The 19912-nt window shown below is 48.2% G+C and overlaps 1 long non-coding RNA gene across 1 annotated transcript in view; it reads right to left on the bottom strand.

The window, feature by feature from the left end:
* LOC140219361 (uncharacterized) overlaps window positions 1–14410 on the bottom strand; it is a 166886-nt gene extending 152476 nt beyond the window's left edge. Inside the window, exon 1 of the long non-coding RNA XR_011895571.1 lies at window positions 14324–14410. This is a non-coding gene — a long non-coding RNA (uncharacterized lncRNA). The remainder of the gene's footprint in view (window positions 1–14323) is intronic.
* Between the last annotated feature and the right edge of the window lie 5502 nt (window positions 14411–19912).

Genomic DNA, 19912 nt, shown 5'->3' with positions numbered 1-19912 from the left:
TGTCACCGAGCCTACTACATGGTGCGCACCTATGGTTGTCGTTCTTAAACCCTCGGGTGCTGTTCGAATCTGTGTTGACTTCACGGAACTTAACAGATACGTTCAACGAGAATGGCATCCCATCCCGGCCGTCGAGTACACCATCGGAATGCTACGGGGAGCCAGCACGTTTTCGAAACTCGACGCGAACTCGGGTTTCTGGCAGATACCGCTGAGTGAAGGGAGCAAAGAATACACAACTTTTATCACGCCGTTCGGACGATTTTATTTCAACCGACTTCCGTTCGGAATTTCGTCGGCCCCCGAACATTTTCAAAGACGAATGGGACAGGTTCTTTCAGGACAGGAGGGAGTCGTCTGCCACATGGACGATGTGCTTATTTGGGGTGCTACGCAGGCGCAGCATGACGAGCGGCTTCGGGCAGTGATGGACCGCCTCCGCACAGCGGGCATTACCTTGAACAGAGATAAGTGCGAATTCAGTGTCACGCAGATTTCATTTTTGGGACATACAATCGGGAACAACGCAGTGCGTCCCGATAAGCAAAAGCTTGACGCGGTGACAGAAATGCCACACCCGACGTCCAAGACAGAGTTACGGCGCGTGATGGGCATGGCAAATTATCTGGCCCGCTTTGTGCCCCGCATGGCGGAAGTCCTTCAGCCTCTTTCGTCCATGATGAGCTCAAGACAGGATTTTGTGTGGGGTCCCGCGCAGGAAGCCGCCTTCAAGAAGTGGAAGATTTTTCTTTCATCGGACCCTGTTCTGGGAATCTATGATTCAAACATGGAAACAGTGGTCACAGCAGACGCCTCATCATACGGTCTTGGAGCTGTCCTGCGCCAAAGGCAGAAAGACGGTCAATTCAAAGTGATCTCTTATGCTTCCAGAACTCTTACAACCACCGAGCGGCGATACGCCCAAATTGAAAAAGAAGGACTTGCCCTCGTGTGGGCTAGTGAAAAGTTCCGTGATCATCTCGTAGGAAAGCGCTTTAGCCTCGAGACAGATCACAAACCACTCGTATCTTTGTTTGGGTCAGAAGGAATTGACGAACTAACACCGAGGTTACAAAGAATGCACATGCGTCTGATGCGCTACACATATGACATTGTGTATGTTCCAGGCCGGGACTTGACGGTGGCGGACGCGCTTTCTCGGTCACCTCTTCCACAAACGGAATCCCTGGAACTGGAGGACGAGATCCAGAGCTATGTGCGATTGGTGACTTCGTCAGTCCCGGTAACAGCGCCGAGTTTACAGCTTATCGCCCAGGAGCAAGAGCGAGACCCGGTATGTCAAGCTCTTATCAACCTGTGTACAAAAGGCTGGCCAAGCCGTCGAGACGTTGGGTTTGACCTGAAGCCTTACTGGAATGTGAGGCAAAACATTGCCCTTGTTGAAAACCTGCTCATGTGCGGCTCTCGGATAGTGATCCCATCGACACTACGGCAGCCCGTCCTTAAAATAATTCACGAGGGACACTTCGGCATTGAGAAGTGCCGGGCACGTTCTAAGAGCTCAGTTTGGTGGCCAAGTATCGACGCGGACATTGAACGACTTGTTAAGAACTGCCACAGCTGCCTCAAGCAGAGCACCAACCGAAAGATGCCTCTGCAACAGACTAAGTTTCCAGATAGGCCATGGCAGCGCATTGCAATGGATTTATTCTTTCTTGAGGGAAAATGGTGGCTGATCATGACGGATTATTTTTCACGATACCCGGAGCTCGTAGCGCTGAATAACCTGACTTCCGCAGCAGTAATAAACCACTGCAAATCCATTTTCGCCAGACACGGGATTCCGGAAGTAGTTGTTTCTGATAATGGGCCACAATTCTCAAGAGCCTTTGGCGCTGAATTTTCAAAGTTTGCATCAGACTACAACTTTCAGCACGTGACATCTAGCCCTCATTATCATCAGAGCAACGGAATGGCAGAGTCTGCCGTGAAAATTATCAAGGGCTCCTTAAAGAAAACTGCTGACGCTTGTAAAACTCTTCTGGCCTACAGAGCAAGCCCACTGAAGAACGGATACAGCCCAGCCGAGCTGCTCATGGGGAGACGACTGCGCACAGCCCTGCCGACGTCCAGCGAAAGCCTCCAGCCCCGGACACCAGACTTCGAAGAACTGGCAGCTTTCGAGAGGTCGCAGCGTCAGCGCCAGAAGAGGGACTACGACCGACGCCATGGAGTGCGCGATCTGCCCGAACTGTCCGAAGGAACAGACGTATGGATCGTCGACCTCCAAAGAGAAGGAGTTGTTCGAGGAAGCACCGACGAGCCCAGGTCGTACTGGGTCGACTCCGGGGAAACTTCTCTACGCAGAAATCGCACTCATCTCGTCCCGCTGCCTCCGACTAGTTCAGAAGACAGCCGAGGAACAACGCAACTGACAGCGGAATCACCAGAAATAGGCGATGAAGAAAGAAGTAGCGCGCGACAGTGTAACGATCCCTGTCACAATCACACACGAAGTGGAAGGTGTGTGATTCCTCCAGAACGATTTCAAGCTTCATAACAAAAGTGGCTTCATGAAAAAAAAAAAGAGAGGAAGATGTGCGATAAGATAGCGCGACAGCTTGGGCAGCGTCAGCAGTTACAGCGCCGCTGGGGCACTCGTGATGCGGTCTATAAAAGCCGCTGCTTTCTGATAATAAAGGTTCTTTGGTTGTTGCTTGTCGATGGTGAAAGACGCACACTTCTTTGCGTCTGTTCGCGACGCAAACACGGCTTGCAAGCCGATACATTTCCATAGATACATACATGAGTCAACTCCGTGGCTTTGATAAGTGCGACATACTTGAAGGCGCAGCAAAAAAAAAAAAAAGCGCCAATGTTACATGGATGAACAGAAATACACGAACGCTTGCTCGATACTGCTTTTCATTTTCAATTATTTCCGTAAGTAATAAGTTATGACTAAGCCTTATCATCTTCCCTGCGATTTCGAACTTGGCGGGTGTTGTAATTTTCTTCCGCGCGTCATTTTGCCGATTTGGCCACATGGCTAGTTTCTTTTAGAAGCGCCGAAACTTCACTATTTGTCTGAAAAGCGGTATATGGGAAGCCGCCGAAAGTACTCACTCTCGGAGGCCTGAAATACCTTGTATCACGTGACGCATTGAACAGTGAACCACTGGACGTAAAGCTTTGTCATCTGAGCACACGAACCTCTATGGTTACTTTTCTTTGCGAGTCGCGTTCTCACTCGATTCATCACTGTGAACTTTTATCGCAATAGCAATTACAGGGACACACGCCTCGAGGAATGATTGCGCCGCCGCCGTCGTGCTGTCCTGGTATCGGCAGTGCAGGCGCCGCCCACGCGTCGAGGGTTGGGCGGGCTACAAGAGACTCGCAGTGCGTCCGGCTTTCAAAGGGGCGTAACCATGTGGCAACCATTACGTGACGTAACCACGTGGTGCTTACGTCATAACCACGTGGACGCGCCACCACGCTCCGCTGTATCGGCTCTACCGGAGCCAAGGCGGCGTTCTGGCATCCTGCTGCTGGCGTGAGCATTGCGCGCGCATACGTTAGCGTTCGCGATCAGCCGTGTGCATACCACACCACGGAGCATATGCACGTGATCTCAGCGTAACGGGCACTGAACGTCAAGTTACATCTATCTAATCCTTTCAGCGGACGCTTGCGAACACCGACGACTTTCTGTCAGTCTTGTCACTTGCACCATAAAGGTACGACTCCCTGCGAGTCGGTAACGCGTGACGGCACGGCGACGCCAACGGCGACGGCGCCCGCGCTCTTCGAGCTTCCTTAATATGGCTATCGCAATTAAACGTGCTGAAGAATGCTGCATTTCATCCGGAACCTGCCCGTAACCAGTATTCTCACGCAACGGCGTTACGATCCTATCCTCAGTGCCCATTTTTACGTCATAGACGCCCTGCCTCTGTTTACCGGGGCGGCGCCTACAGTCGTTGGCGTTTTATTTCCCGGCATCCCGGTAGCCTTCAGCCGAGCAAACTCCACATCCCGCACTCGTTTACGTAGCTCATAAATCGCTGTAATTTCGGCGATCCCTCCGTGAAAGCCAAGCCGTGGCCAGGGGGCCCCGCAGTGATGCCAAGACCAGAAGAGGGCGAGAGTTCCGCTGGCGCTGTTGAGCGGAAGTCAGCCAAATTTTAAGGCTGTGGGAACCTCGGTCGTAATTGAGAAATGATGGGTCGCTCCTGCGCCTCATTTGACTTTCGCGGCGGTCGATCACGTCGTTAAGTATACGTCTTATAATCGCCGAAATAAAAAGCAGAAGCGAGTACAAAAAAAAAAAAAATCTAATAAAGCGGGACGTATACGCAGTAATATTTGCCCGGACACAACCCTAGTTTCGTTGGAGGCTGCAGGTCGTAAAGTGCACACAGTGACAGGTGTGAAAGAAACCCGAGAACGGCACCAATAAGGTGGCGGTGGCATGACTAAGACATGCGGAAATGGGAAAATGAAATGGCTGTTTCGATGGACTCGGATGCCTTCGTGTGATTTGCTTCGATCTTTCCTGCCACATTTAAAGTGCCGCAGACCGGAGAGGTATACATTGGAGAAAACTTCAGCATGGTATACGTATGGGACAAGGAATATTACGGGCTAAATTCTCTCTGTACGTGCACAACAAACCTACGAAAAATCGCAAGGATCGTATGCGAAACTGCGACGAAGCATCTCGCAGAAGTTGAGATTGGACGCACTATAAACAAGGACTTGCGAAACAACAGATGCAGACTGGAGCTTATCAAGATACCGAAGCAACTTATCAACTCATCTTAAATTTGGCCCCAGTTGAAAGTTTCAACAGAGCCTGGGGGGGGGGGGGGGGGGGGGTGTTAAAGCGCTTTTGCTCGTTCCCATCGTTCCTTTCATTCGGCCTTTTCTATGCTGAGCGGAGTCTTTCTTTCAGCACAATGAATCACCTCACCCAGCAACAAGGTTTATTGCAACAGCTTGCAACCTGGCCATATCTAGTCTCACTCATGTGATGCTTGGTGGAGGACACCGACCATATGGCGTGAGCATAGCAACTGCATAAAAATAAACAGGCTTCCGAAGCGAAACTGATAGGAGAGAAATAGACGTAAATTAAGAAAAATTTACAAAGTGAAACACGCACTAATTCATAATACATTAGGAAAGGGGAATGTAGCTTTAATTGGAAAGTGAGGGTGAATCTTGAAAGGTGTTCACAACTACGCCGCCTTCAAGTAGAGGCCGGTACAGATACGATTTAAGGCGTACGTAGGTCTTAAAGCTCATGATAAAAATAATACGCATGACACATGCATATGTGAAGGCAAAAGTGTGATGAATTGAACGTTTAATAAATGTTTCAACTTGTAATGTCAGGAAAACTATGCACAAACATTTCCGAACTGGAAAGGGGGCTCTAATTAGAAAATGTTATGCCGACAGTTTTACAGTATCTTTCCTGGCTCAAAATACGTAACTGCACGGCGTTAAATCTAGACCCATAGGCTTATCAAATTACCACTGCCCTAGAAGCTGGTGTTCACAGCCCTACCACAATGAATTCGGGATTCGTCATTTCTATCATCGCGATGTCGTCTGCACTTTTCGTTTTGTAGATATTGACCGAACCTGGCTAGATCAGACCAACACACTCACACACGCACGCATTCACATACGCGCACACATTCACACACATCACACGCGCACATACATTTACACGCACACACACACGCTCTCACACACATACGCGGAAGAAAAAATGTAATTCCCATGCAGTGCACCTTCTTTGGATATGGTTATTAGTTGAGAGTGAGTAGGAACAGTACGTATTTCTCTCGGTCTCCCGCATTGTTCTAAATTAAGGCCGTGGTTCGTGGACCCCACCGAGCCTCCTAATCTCATCGCCGGTCAGCCACCAGATTGCCTGCGCCACCACAGCCAGCGCCTTTTACGAGCACAAAGGAATGGGGGAAAACCCTTTTTTCCCCTGCCTCCAGTCGCTTCCTGTTGCCGTCTAAAGACGGTTCGGCAACCCACCGGAGAGCGGCGGTGGTGGTGCGGTGGCCCTTGATAAATGACCACGTGCCTCGCACTTGACTCTTCCTGGCCAAAGTCGCGAAACTTCCTCCCCGCACACCGTCGTTTGCCCCGCACTTTTCGCAGCCGCAACTGGTATATACGCCGAAACGGGCGTTCTCCGAGACCCGCGCTCATTAAGCGCTCGCCTCCAGAGGCCGCCTCACAACGTCTGCTCGATCCCCCCCCCCCCCCCTTTTCCGTAGCGCGCAATTGAGCTCGCTCCGATGAGAGTGCTCACGCACTCTGCGATACTTCGCGTACGGTTCTCACAATCCCTTCAACCGACGCGTACCTCACTTGGGGTCCCAGGGGGCCCCCCTGGGACTAACGGCTTCTACTCCTCTAGTTTCTACTCCTCTAGCGCGACATCGTTGCAGTCGCTGTGCCGTGGAAGCTGTTCTTCGTGCAGTAGCTGTGGCAAGACGGTGTTGACAGCATCACGCTGGCAGGAAGTGCTCCAGAGGTCAGAGCAGACACACGGTCAAAGTAGACACCGCTTTAGCAGAAATCTATGGGAATGGCAGGAGGGCTCTGCTTATATCAATTATAAGAGTCGTATAGGAAAACCACAATATGTTGAGATATATTGAAGGAGCTTCATCGATTTGATATCACAGGCTGCAAAAAAAAAAAAAAAGACGACTTATGTCGGTTCTGGGTACACTCCATGCCCTTATATCAGCATATCAGCATTTCGAAACCTGCGAAGCTTCTGCAGTCAGAGTCATGCTGCAACCTTGCATGTCTATGATCATGGAGTGTCTTAAAAGTCTTCAAAGTGTCTTCAAAGCCTTCAAATTTTAAAATTTGGTAAAAGAGGTTCACGTAGACGCAACTGCTTCCGACTATGGCGCCTGCAGCGCGCTCAACTAAACTCAGAGACTGCCACGTAAGAAGGTTTGCCGAAACTGCTCGCTTTGCGGTAGCCGGCTGCAGTGCGTCTTTACCGCTGTCGCCGCCGCTGCAGCTAACAACTGCACACCGACATCGCTGTTTCGCCTTCATTTTCTGCTGAAGGCTGTAGTGAAGCGCATCTCCCACAAATTTCACGGCTGCGAAAACAACAAACGCCACGTTCGCGCTGCGCGTCTACTTGCGTTCAAGTTAGTTTTGTGCACGAAAAATTGCACACACGAAGCGAAACGCGCACTTGGAACGCGCAGGCTCACCCCGAATCAGCTCCGAGCCGGAGAGCTGAAGTCAGACGCACACAAGTGCGCCTACGTAATTCGCATTGCTGAAACGTCACTCACCGCGATGCGTGACTTTGGGAATAAGTCGAGGCACCAGCAGGTAATTGTTGGATCAGTTACTTTAGAGTTTCGAGAAATAATAAAACTCACAAACTTAATGCCTACGAGTCTGTTCTACTCCGTGCCGTAGCAAGAGGGACGCACACTTCTCTTTCGCCTGCTTTTATTTACGTCACGGAGTCACGTGAGCAGAAATCGAAACCATCCACCATTTTATACCGGGTTCCAGCGTGCGATCGAGCTCTTCGATCCGCTTGCGTCTGCCTCAGTTCTCGTGTGGCACTGACTTATAACACTAGTCACGTGTTCTCGTGCACAGCGTGCAGAATCGCGCACTGCACGAAACAAATGTAGCAGCTCGCGCGCGAGACCGTTAATGGAAGAACGCCGCAGAGCAATAACGCAACAAAGCACAGAAATGAAGTCAGACAGCATGATCTCTGCGTCGCGTGACCCTCCTGCTGCGGCATGAAAGAATGCAGAGAAGTAATTTATACGAGGCCAGTAGAGAGAGTGTCTAAGTTGGCGGTAAAGCTCGCCGCCTGAAATCATGGGTTCGTGACACTTTAAATATCTCTATCTGTGCTATTAATGAACCACTTAAAAGAATCCTTGTGGTAGAACACTCCACAGAAGGCGCGTAACAACTTTCAGCTTATAACCAAAATTTGCTATCAGGCCTGGTGAGGGGCCCTTCAAGCATCAACCTCGTCTTCAGCCGCACTAAGGGATTATGGTAGACGATTTTGTTCCTTTGAAATGGTTAAAATAAAGCTTCACTCTTGAATACTCAGAAATTAAAATTTCACAGGGGCTCTTGTGTCGGAGCGCTTGCCAATATTTCGGATAAAGGGACGATGATATGTTCAACGTGCTTTATAAAAAAAAAAAAAGGCACCTCCGACCTTCCGGAAAGAAAACTATTTGAGGCTCAGCTTTCATAATCACTACATCAATTACAGAGGTTGTGTGAAAACGTATAGTATGCAATGACTCTCACTTCGTGAAGAATTATTAGCATTTGCTGGGACGCTCGCCTTTCTATGATAACAGAACATTCGATGCGGAAAGAAACGTTAGCATTGTTATCATATAACAGGTGACTCATAGTTATCCTTAGCCCAACACTGTAAACCACACCTTCTACACTTTTAGAGGTGTAAATGAGCTCACAGTGTACTACTGCGTCGCAGTTCCCGTAAGAGGATGCAAAATGAGTTCACTGACTCTCTTTTGGTGCAGTACAATTATTGTGATCTTCCAAGTTGTGTCAATGCCTTCGCGGTTGGCGCCGCTTTGTCGTGCCGCCCCGTTATCAAGCGCGTAGGAGCCGCTCGCACGTGTATGGTTAGAGGCGGTCTCCACAGGCGCAGAGTGTGCTTGTCTGCAAAAAAATCACGAAGCTAAAAGGTCACACCGTCAACGCTCCGCCCAAGCAGCTCGGTTGCGGAGCCCAGCAATTCATCACTCGACTGAAGTGGCAAGAACAGGTCGCGTACGCAATTGTGGACACCGTGCCTCAAGGGGATGTGGCGTTTTGATTGTTGTGTTCAGCGGCAAAAACTGTCGGGAAAAAGAGAGGCTTTGCGAAAAAAAAAAAGAAAAGACGGGCGCTCACTAGCAGCTGAAGATTTATTGAAACCTTCCAGTGAGCAATCGAAGTACGCATGCGCGGGAAAGCACGCCATTCAAGTTTCTCGTCCAGGGGAAGCACGTCCTGTGCCTCGGATGAACGAGGCACTGGACGATTTCGAGAGAAACAGCGCGCACGTCATACCGCCTAAAGATGGTTAAAAAATTCAATAGTTATGGGGTTTTACGTGCCAAAACCACGATCTGATTATGAGGCACGCCGTAGTGGGGGCCTCCGGAAATTTGAACCACCTAGGGTTCTTTAACTTGCACAAAAATCTAAGTCATCATCATCAGCCGGTTTTATGTCCACTGCAGGACGAAGGCCTCTCCCTGCGATCTCCAATCGCCCCTGTCCTGCGCTAACCGATTCCAGCTAGTGACCACAAATTTCCTAATTTCATCGCTCCACCTAGCCTTCTGCCGTCCTCGACTGCGTTTCCCTTCTCTTGGTACCCATTCTGTAACCCTAATGGTCCAGCGGTTATCTGACCGGAAGGCATAACCTTCCCAGCTCCATTTTTTTTTCTCTTGATGTCAATTAGAATATCGTCCATACCTGTTTGCTCTCTGATCTGATCCAAGTGCACGGGTGTTTTTCGCATTCCGTCCCCATCTAAATGCGGCCGCCGTGGCCTGGACTCGATCCCGCGACCTCGTGCTTAGCAGCCCTGCACAATTGCCACTAAGGAACCGTGGTGGGTCCATAAATTGTGGTCTACAAGCTTCTGAGCGGGTCATTTCCAGGCAATCTTCTCGTTTACAGGCGTTAGTCGAGAACGTCCAGGGCCTGCCCGCCGAGAGACTAAAGACTTCGTCGAAGAGCGTCTAGAAGCTTTGTACGTGTAGTAGCGTCCCTTAATGATTTCGTTTTTCCTTTTTTTGTAACGAATGGACGAGTATCTTCTATTGAGAGCCGATGATGGCTGAAGCCGTATGCTCCCACGGTATGTTCAAGCCAGGCCACCGGCAATTTTGTCCGGCATCCTTTAAGTGCTGTGTCATGCGCTCCGCTCTCACACTCCACCATAATCGTAGTGGAGAGACGGAGGCGTAATGGCGCTCCCGGTGTGGGTGCTTCGTGGTCGCGCATTTATCACCCAGTTTCTCATCGTTCTTTTTTCCCTTTCACTATCTACGTACAGCCGCAGCTCTCTTGCACGTCGCGTTCACAGTTACGTACAATTTTTCTTCTTTTCTCCTTTATTTTCGCATTCGCCGTAACCATCCGGCAACGCAGTTGGTACTAAGCCTGTTTGTTCAGAGGAACTATCAATGCGTTCAGTCTCTAGTCCTTCTTGTTCTTGTTTTCTTTCTTAGAACTGTACGTTTGCTAGGAGCAGTGGGACGTCGTCTGTCGATCTTATTGACGTCGTTTTTCAACCAATTCGGTAACGGCAATTTCGACCCTGAAGCTGCGAAGTGATATGTGATCTCCCAGACCCGTCGACATCGGCAGCAGGACGGCACGGTGGTATGCTCTTCGGGGAGCTTCCCCACCCCATTTACAGGAAACACAAAGCAAATGCTTCACCAGCCGTTAAAGTAGGGACACACGCCCACTGGGGATGCATTCTTGATTATTGTTGTATGAATGTCGCGTATATGCTGCGCCCCTGGTGACCAAATATTCTGTACCTTTACTCGAGTTCTCGCTTTCTCGCTAACCTAACTGCCCTCATAATATTGTAGCAAATAAAACGAGCATTGGTTAGCCTCCTTGCCTTTTCTTGTTTCTCTGAATTTCTCTCTGTAACGGACAATTTTGTTTTTTCAATTCGAGTTAGCTCATCACATATCAGAACTCAACTTCATGAAGAAGGTTCTTCAACGTCGCACTGGAAAGATTGGCAATTGGATTCTACAGAGGTGCCATGAAATGACAAATAAAGTTTGAGAAGAAAAAGCTTACACTAGAAATAGCAGGGCGAAAATTCTTATTTTGGTGTATCGCAGTAGAGAGAAAGCAAATTAATGCGCTGCTGTACCGCCCCCCCCCGCCCCCCTAAAGAAAAAAAATTTCTAAAAGAAAAATAAAGGATAGGAGTGTTAGAAAAAACGTTTCAGAAATACATGACAAAATGCCGATGTTATTGTATCGCTTTCCAGCTTTCCTGGTGTTTGTTTCCAAGAATGAGGGACGGCCTAAAGTAGGTATGACATCGAAGTCAATGGGAAATCCAGCAGGAGTCAATTCGTGCGAACCCCGTCTTTCTGGTTGGAAGGAATCAACATCCGGGTGGAGGGATTGGAAAGAAGAGAACTGCAATCGGAAGTGAGCCTCTGTTGCCTGGCACGTGCCAGCCGCAAGGTCCGAAACATACTGAAAGATATCGGCCGTCTGCACAGACAATTGCTCTCCTCTGCATTGAATTCATGAGTCACGTTCCGCGTTTTCCTGTTCGTGGTCCCCGAGCTGCATCGTTGGACTTTGTACTGTGAGTGTCGTGGGGCTTTGTACTGGGAATGGCAGTTGTTCCACGCGTCTAATTGGAAAACAACTAAGTTGCGAAGAGAGTGAAACGCGTTTCGTCGTTCCTAATGGAAGTACCGTACTGTATATGGGCCGGGCCCCTCCTCCGGAATTATGTTTGTTTAGTATTGCTCCTTAGATATTTGTCGAGCTCCTGCTTTGCGATGGGCTGCCTGACACGCACGCAGCCTTTGTCTTGCTAAGGTTCTTGAAGGCACATTTGAAAGCCTTAGGAGAACGCCTAAAATAAGACCGAACACCCTCCGATACAGAAGACGGCTCTCGGACGCAGTTGCTTTTCATGTCGATGCTTATTAGCGACTGATATGCTACGAATTTTAAATACAAATTTGCTTGTTTAAACACCTCGGTTAGATTTCTCTTTTTTTTTTTATTTGGGGTTTTACGTGCCAAAACCACTTTCTGATTATGAGGCACGCTGTAGTGGAGGACTCCGGAAATTTTGACCACCTGGGGTTCTTTAACGTGCACCTAAATCTAAGCACAAGGGTGTTTTCGCATTTCGCCCCCATCGAAATGCGGCCGCCGTGGCCGGGATTCGATCCCGCGACCTCGTGCTCAGCAGCCCAACACCATAGCCACTGAGCAACCACGGCGGGTGGTTAGATTTCTAACTGAGCTTCTCCGCACAACTGTAGTAAGCAGCCGTCTCCTTGTGACGTTTGCCGCAGAAACCGTTTGCATTGACCGAAGCATAGAGATAAACGTGTAACATAGGGAGGTACGTTGACATGATACGGCATTGTGGGTTCTCGTTTCAACTCGCAACACTTGCAAGGTTGTTCAGTGATTCTTTTCTCGTCTTCCACGACGCAGCGGTAAGAGAAAATCAGTGAGAATTTCCACAAAAGCAGATGGCAGTAAAAGGCTCAAGCCACTGTCACACATTTCCGCATGTATCCAACTTTGTATCAGGGATTAATATTTCACGTAATAGATTCCGTGTTAAACATGAAAAAGATTTAGCACAGTGTAGTCCATTTGGTCCCATGGGACTGAATAGGTTGTAATTGTCTTAATATATTTCCATATAAAAAGATTTCGCTCGTAGCAATCTTCTTATCCCTTTTTGACGCAACCTAATGTCTTCAAATTGTTACTGCAGTTAACGTACACTTATACAAAGTACGACTGAAAGTTGATGGTGAGTACGGCACGCTCCGCATCGTTTTGAGCGGAAACATATGCGCAGCGCGAAAAATGAATGAGTCAAGCTTTTCTATTTATTTGTTGTGCAACCCACTGCTGTTGGCTTTTTGTGTATGGTGTTCTGCTGGAATGCAGGAGGTTGGGATTTCAACTCCGGGCCACGAAAAGCGCTTGAGAATTTGTACGAGATGCAAAAGCTCTCGTCCACGGACGTTTTATTTAACCAAACGCCGCTGAAAAATTCGCAGATGTGCGCCAGTCCGAACAACTGGTACATCAGAGACTGTGAAGCTGTTTATGTGAGCTCTCGCAGCTTTAGAGAGTCTTAATTCTTTGACGCGGCCCGAAATCTTGTTAAGACTATACATAGGCCTTCACTATATAAAGTGCGATGCCTCGGCATTACCCGTGAATTTTAAGGTGTTTCACTATATCTGCGCTTAATGTTCTCCCTAATTTCCAACGAACCGTACTGGTGCTCACCTTACTGAGAGGATTATTTTTTTAAAGGATACTGCGTTCTACGTCGATCGGCTCTACGGACGCGGGCCTCTGGCTGTGCGTTCTCGCTCACGCCCGGACCCTACGGCCGTTTTGGGGTTCCGACACAGGCTGTTATGCTGGCTGTTCTTTGATGGATGTATGATACCAACAATGCCGCGGCAGCTGCCGTTGTCTTTAACCACCACCACCACTACCCCAGCAGAACTACTTTTAACAACTTCGTTGCAATTCACCCACGGTGAATGCGGCGTCTCACAACACCGAAGTGTTGCTTAGGGACGTTAAACCTTATCAATCAATCAATCAATCAATCAATCAATCAATCAATCAATCAATCAATCAATCAATCAATCAATCAATCAATCAATCAATCAATCAATCAATCAATCAATCAATCAATCAATCAATCAATCAATCAATCAATCAGGGCACGTCTGTGCACTTTCCCAATTTAGACATTTTGTTTGGTAGTCAAGAGATTAGAATGAGAACTGATATGAAAATTGGAAGCAGCAAAAGACCCTTCGCACACAGTCTAGGAAAAATGAAAAGCTTTAATCTTCACGTTCTGCTGTTTGCTTAGCCACATTCAAAGTCACGATGCAATCGCATCCAGCTCTTTCTACGTACATATGAATTCCCCCTGCAGGAAAAAGTATTGTGACCGCGTACCTCACCGCCAGCTAATTCAAGTACAATGTTACTTGCAGTCGTCCAGCCTCAGGTCAAGCTAGTCAGTGACCTACTGCTATAGCCAAAGGGTCTGAGTAACATTTCAAGCTTGTCCAAGCGGTTTCCCAAAAGTTAGCTCTGATCAGCATGAGGCAAAGTTGACGTTTTCAAATGATCATCAGGCAATACTTTTCATTCGCAGAAAGATACAAGGATAACAGCGTGGTATCTTCAGCTAATAGGAAGCAGTGTGTGGTCGTCGACACCAACATTGCATGTTCCCGACAGACTGAGCATCAAAGAAAATCCGCATTTATATCGCTTTTTCCGTAGTTATATAACCAGTACGTTTCCTGACAGCCCAGTTCGGCGTGCAGCATGCAGCAGCATGTATAGGACTGGCAGCCCGCTATCACTGCGCAAATCTATGCGCAATAGCATCGTTCCGTGTTCGAGCCAATGTGCCCCGCAAACGAGAACCTACTTGTGAAAAAAAAAAAAAAAAAAAAGACACTCGCACGGAGGCAGTGGCCAGCCAGTTAATGCAGCAGTTTACCTTTGCAGTTGTTCAGCGACGTGTCGATCAGTCTCGTCCCGTTGAAGACGTCCGGATGCTGACGACGAGAGCGACCGCAGACTTGGATATTACCAGATCTCGAACGACGGGGTCGGATGGCCGACAAAGCATGCCGCAGGGATGGCGAGTGGGAAGCGGACGCCGTTTTATCGACACGGCCCCTCTTGTGGACGCTGGTGCTACGACGAAAAAAAAGTGAGTGCACTGAGTTTCCCAATCACGTTTGAAAGCGACACTAATGAGAAATAATAGGCTGATCCTAAGTGGTAACTAACCCTCCCACAATGCCGTGCAGACAAAAAGAGGCAACTCTTATTTGGACACTCGAAAAGTAGCTGAAGCGAAAAAGTGGGTGGCGACGCCCCTTTAAGTTACCGCACCAAGGCCCAGTGACGTCATAAATACGGACTGCGTCTGCTCGAGAATAGATAATGTTTAGCCAGTAAAGGTATACTAATTCGCATTCTATAGGAGCCAAAGATTCAAATGAGCAAAAGGAAGAAAGCAACACCAGACGCAGAGACGGCGAAGAACACCACAGTTCCCTGGCGTTCATCTTATAAGCAAGGTTTCAGAATATTTAGTGCGCTAAAACGGCCTAAGTACGAGAACATGCGTTGAAATCCATGACGTCAGACTAACGCACTGGCGCTGGAGTTTCAACAGACTTCAAGCAAGCGCACGATTACGAAGGAGTGAAGCGCTGTGTATTCAAGACGATTTCATTACCAAAGACGTCAATGTGAAGCGGGAGAGGAGAGCAGCGCGCATGCCCCAGTATAGAATAGAAGACACAGTGGAAAGGAGTCATGAAAATGAAGCTAAATACAAGAGTGGTTGAAGATTACCGATCTATGTGTTCTTTTCGGGCGTTCCCCGAAACGTCTCTGTTCTGAGACATTCCCATTCCAAGTGACGTGGATCAAATTCTTCTTTGTGCTTTAGATGGGAACATTGTCTTGGGGCCCGCCCATGGTTTAGGACAGTTTGTTTAGGTAAGTTACTTCGCGAAACGGTTGAACTCGCAAGAACTACGCAGCAGTTTAGTCTATGAAAAATACCATAGTGGTTATCAAAGGGCGAACTTACAATAACTGTAGTGAATACACATCTCTGCGAGCAAGAATTACTATAAACGCATACTACAGATTTCCTGGTATCTTCAGGAACACCAGTCAGATGAAGAACTCTTCGACGTCAATCGAGGTCAAGAAAATAACATCTGACAAGTGTAACGCGATTACTTTTGAAGTCAGTTTGAAAGCGAAGAAAAAATATTTCCATCTGTCAAAGGTAGAAGTGCGCTTCGTGGCGAAGTTTCATTCTTCGAAAACGCTTTCCAGCGTTTCAGACCGATGTGATTTTTCAATTTATTAGGCGCTCCTAATTGAACCTTCTTTTTTCCCCGCTACAATTGCACTGCGATCGCTGAACCCCACCCTGCATTGAGCGTACAAAGAGCGGCACGCGCCTGTCAAATATGCAAATCTTGAAACGCGCAGACACGCGTTCCCCTTTGCAACCAAACTTCGAACGAAAATATTTAATAGGAACCTCCGACCGTCTGCCGTCGTCTGCTATAAGCACCAGGGCAATCCCAGCAGACGACGTTTTCCTTTCCCCCCTCTACGTGGCTATACGTCCAAGATGGTTATCGTTGGCAGTACCGTGATACTTTACGGGAACCCATAAGTTTGATCCTTCCCGCGGTACGCAATGCATGCAGAGCTCGCCGTCCAAGTACGCAGATAAGAACGAGCGCGTGTTTGGGGGCAACGAAGCCGAAGCGAATGCTGGAAGGGGCGAGTTGCTTGTTGCGAGCGTCAGTCGTGTCGCGAACTGAACGTGCACATTCGTCCCCCAGGCTAATTTAAATATATCGGCGCTCGATTCAACCACGCGCTACGTGCACAGGCGATGGCGGCAGCGCTGCGTCAAAGGCAAAGGGCCCTCGTTTCGAAGATTGTTTCCAGTGCCTGATTTTGGGATCGCCGAAACGATACACGAGCGACGGCCCAACAAGAATGGTTCTTTCGCGATGCTACTTTCACTCTTGTTATTTACAATTCCCTTTCCCGCGCATAAAAGAGGGAGAGAGACGGCAAGCTTGTACACTGTGCACGCTTAATAAAGCACGGTGCGAAGGAAGATTGGCTTCGGAGTGGATGCGAAAATGCTGTTTCGTTCCTTGTTTCATAAATTTCAAACTGAAAGAGATCTCTCGAATGAGAGCTTCGGGAAACGTGCTTGAGTTTACATGAACGAAGGGACCAGAAGGCGAAGCCGTAGATGCTGCTGCTCAGTTTACGCATGCCGGCAGGAAATGCAAATTGATTTGTACTGGACATTTGCATATCGGAACGTTGCATCAAGACATTGTGCCAATTCAGTAAGTGATCGACCGAGAAAGCAACTGAACGAGTGTGCGAGTGAGTGCCATGCGCCTCTAAACCTTATATCTCGTTGTCGAGAATCCAAGAACGGGAAGTCGAGCGACTCAGTTGACGAACGTATGGAAATCACTGTGTAGCACGTGTGTATCAAATACCATAGCGCGTGTGAACTAATTCTACAAGTTTGATTCGTGTATTTGCAGTTCCGAAGTTGTGGTAAGAAACTTCATTTTGTCGTTTTGTGGAGCTCCAACCTGTATTCATGCCTCTTAACCGTTTATTGCAAACAGTCATATAGCTCCATGACATAAATCTCTGCATAGTGGAGTTCGAATCTGGGGGAGCTTAAATGAAAGCATACTTGAAATTAGCCTGGACGTCGACGGAGACCACAAGCAGCATCCGTCCGGTAGTAGTGGTAGTCAACAACCTTATTGGGGTCCTGAGGAGCTAGGCAGGGGGCCTGCTTGGTAGGCCCCTACCCAGCCGCTGGCGTTCTTATTTTCGAGTTGTCATTTCGTCGGCCTGATTCTCAAAGATATACCACCCAATTCCAATAACTACCGGAATTGCTACAACAACCGGGAACACTGTGAGATAAATTATAGTTTAGTGACATCTCCCTAGAACGACTCACAGCATCGCACGATGTTTTCATGAGAACCCGGCGATTCTTTTAAAGCGCCCTCTTCTCCCTGTTGAATAGAAGCTTCGTGCCGTGTAAAAGCAATTGGCGTTTGGCAATCAATTGCCCCCGCATCCTCTCTTTTATGGCAAATACCAGACAGCGAAGAAGTGCTGCAATTATTTATAAGCTACTGTTTTAATTTCACGGGAAATATTTCCGCTGTGGAAAGAGAGAAATGTTGTTGCTGCACTTATACACCAACAACAGCGGTTCTTCGAATATAAAGCAAAGCCAATAAATTCTCTGGAGCGTCATCTGTTCTTTTTTGTATTTGGCATTTTCGGCGCCTCGTCGGCGCAGTAGCGTTTGGTGTAGCGACCCAGATCGTAGCCAAATGGCTGAAATGGCTCAAGCCTGGAATTGAGATACGTTTTTCATAGCCCGTATTTTCTGAGCTCTCGCTAGCCCGAGAAAGAAAAAAAAATAGAACATAGAGAAAAAGTGAAATAAGTCGTCTCCGCTTTAAGACAGCAGTGAGCGCAGTGATCTCCACCCCCGTTTTGTGCCGGACAGAAAAGGCAGTGGTATTTCGCTACCATTTCTCTGGCCCCGCTATCTCCCGATCACGATACCGCAGCGGTTGAACGACCGCACGCATCACTGACTTGGGAAACACAGACGCCGAGAGGACGCATTCAAGAACGAGAATTACCGTTCGCAGGCAAAAATAACAAGCAGAAAATGAGCGGAATGAATTGCGCGGGAGGCTGACTACCACCAGTAAGCGAGCCGTGGGCAATTTTCGAGCTCCCGCTCCTCTAGTTTGACCATCTATTCCTCTCTCTCTTCAGTCGCGTGCCGAAACCATCCCGCGGTCGCTGAAGGTTTTACGAGCGCTGGCGACAGAGGGCGCTGCGCTTCATTTTACGATTATGGCGGCTTCCGCAAACCGCGTCCGCGTCGCTAATCCGCCTCAGCGCCGCGTTCGCAGCTGTACATGAATATATCTGATTCTGTGGTAGCTCCTCGTCGACACAGTTTGCGAAAGGAGGATTGGTCAAAGAGGAGTACAAGAATTCAAGATAACAAGTCGGGAAATGCACGCCTATGCAGAAAGGAAGTGACGTTCTGAGTCCTTCACTGGGGCGAGACGCAAAACCATTGACCGTAAATCACGGCCTCACGAATTGAGGGAACTAGTCTGCCGTCCCACGCGCGCCCCCTCGTCGACTCGTTCTTTTGGCGCCACCTTCACCACGTGCCGAATCGGCGTTCTCCAATTGGATGGGGGTGAGGACTCGGACAAACGCGTTTGAACGTAGAGAAACGGACGTGTATCTTTATTCTCATGGGCCTCGGGCATGGGCTTCTACTTTCACGAGCCATTGGTGCACCGCGAAGAATTTCGGACGCTATTACAAAACTTTGAACAGAGTGGTTGACTTTCCGGGCTCAATTCTGTTTTTATTCTTTCCCTTTTTAATTCTTGTATTACACGTATACGTTGGTGAGAGAGAGAGAGAAACGTTTATTTTTGTCAGGGCGGATCATCTTCCGAGTAGGGTAGAGCTCGTGCAGTCCTCAGTCCGGGTTCCTTTTGGAAAGTCTATGAAAACCTTCTGCAAAAGGCGACGGTTACTGCGGGTTGAGCGTGCATCATTTTCATCCTCTACCGTGGAGTTAATCTAACTCATACATGTATGCCCCTCCTCCACCCCCCGCAACCGTTCTTCATTTGATTTCGTGGGGCAGAACTTGGATAGGGTATGGACATACACTGGACTTCAAGGTACAACTCTGGGGTGTTCCTTTCGTTCGGGTTATATTCTAGGCAACATGTCATCTTAGACCACAATACCTCGCCTTGTTCATTTAGTTCTTTTCGGCCATCCTCCAGCAACTGCAAATATCTGGCATGAAGTCCTACATGTCGATGCTTTGCGGAATATCTGCTATTGTAGGAGATCTTCTCAAGAAGGCATTTGTGCGATCAAGTAGAGGAGTCAGCTACTTGTTAAGAGCGGGAGCAACCGTACGAGCTAACAATCAAGTATGCTGAGCAAATGGGATAGGAATTCAGCCTCCCGCATGTAGAAAACTATTCCGGGACAAATGTATTGCTGCTGTCAGTACGTTGTTAGAAGTGGGAAATATAGAAAACGAACTGCGATAGAGGCATTTAAGCTTGGGCTGTTTACCACGTGACTCTTTCTATGTCCTTAGCACATCAACACATCCAGTAAACAAGTCTTCCCGCGTCGTAGCTCAGTGTACGAAGTAAGTGTTGCTTTAAAGTTGAAGGCTCGACGCCTGCTGCTTACATTGAATGCGAATGTGTGCGAAACGTTGAAGAAAAGGAAACAGAGCAAAAATGAAAAGAATAAATAAGCATTTAGCCTGGAAAACAACAATGGATATATAAAATATGAAATAAAGAAGTAAAGAAACAGAAAGAAGTGCAAAAGTTGATGAGTACACGCACCATAGAATGCAAGAGCACAGTTGCCCCAGAGCGACTCAAATCTCCCCAGGGGCACGTATTTTATT

Source organism: Dermacentor andersoni, chromosome 7 (assembly GCF_023375885.2).
Source record: "Dermacentor andersoni chromosome 7, qqDerAnde1_hic_scaffold, whole genome shotgun sequence".
NCBI classification, from domain to species: Eukaryota; Metazoa; Arthropoda; class Arachnida; order Ixodida; family Ixodidae; genus Dermacentor; species Dermacentor andersoni.
Note: the sequence above shows the minus strand (reverse complement) of the source record. Positions and strands in the feature narration are given on the sequence as shown.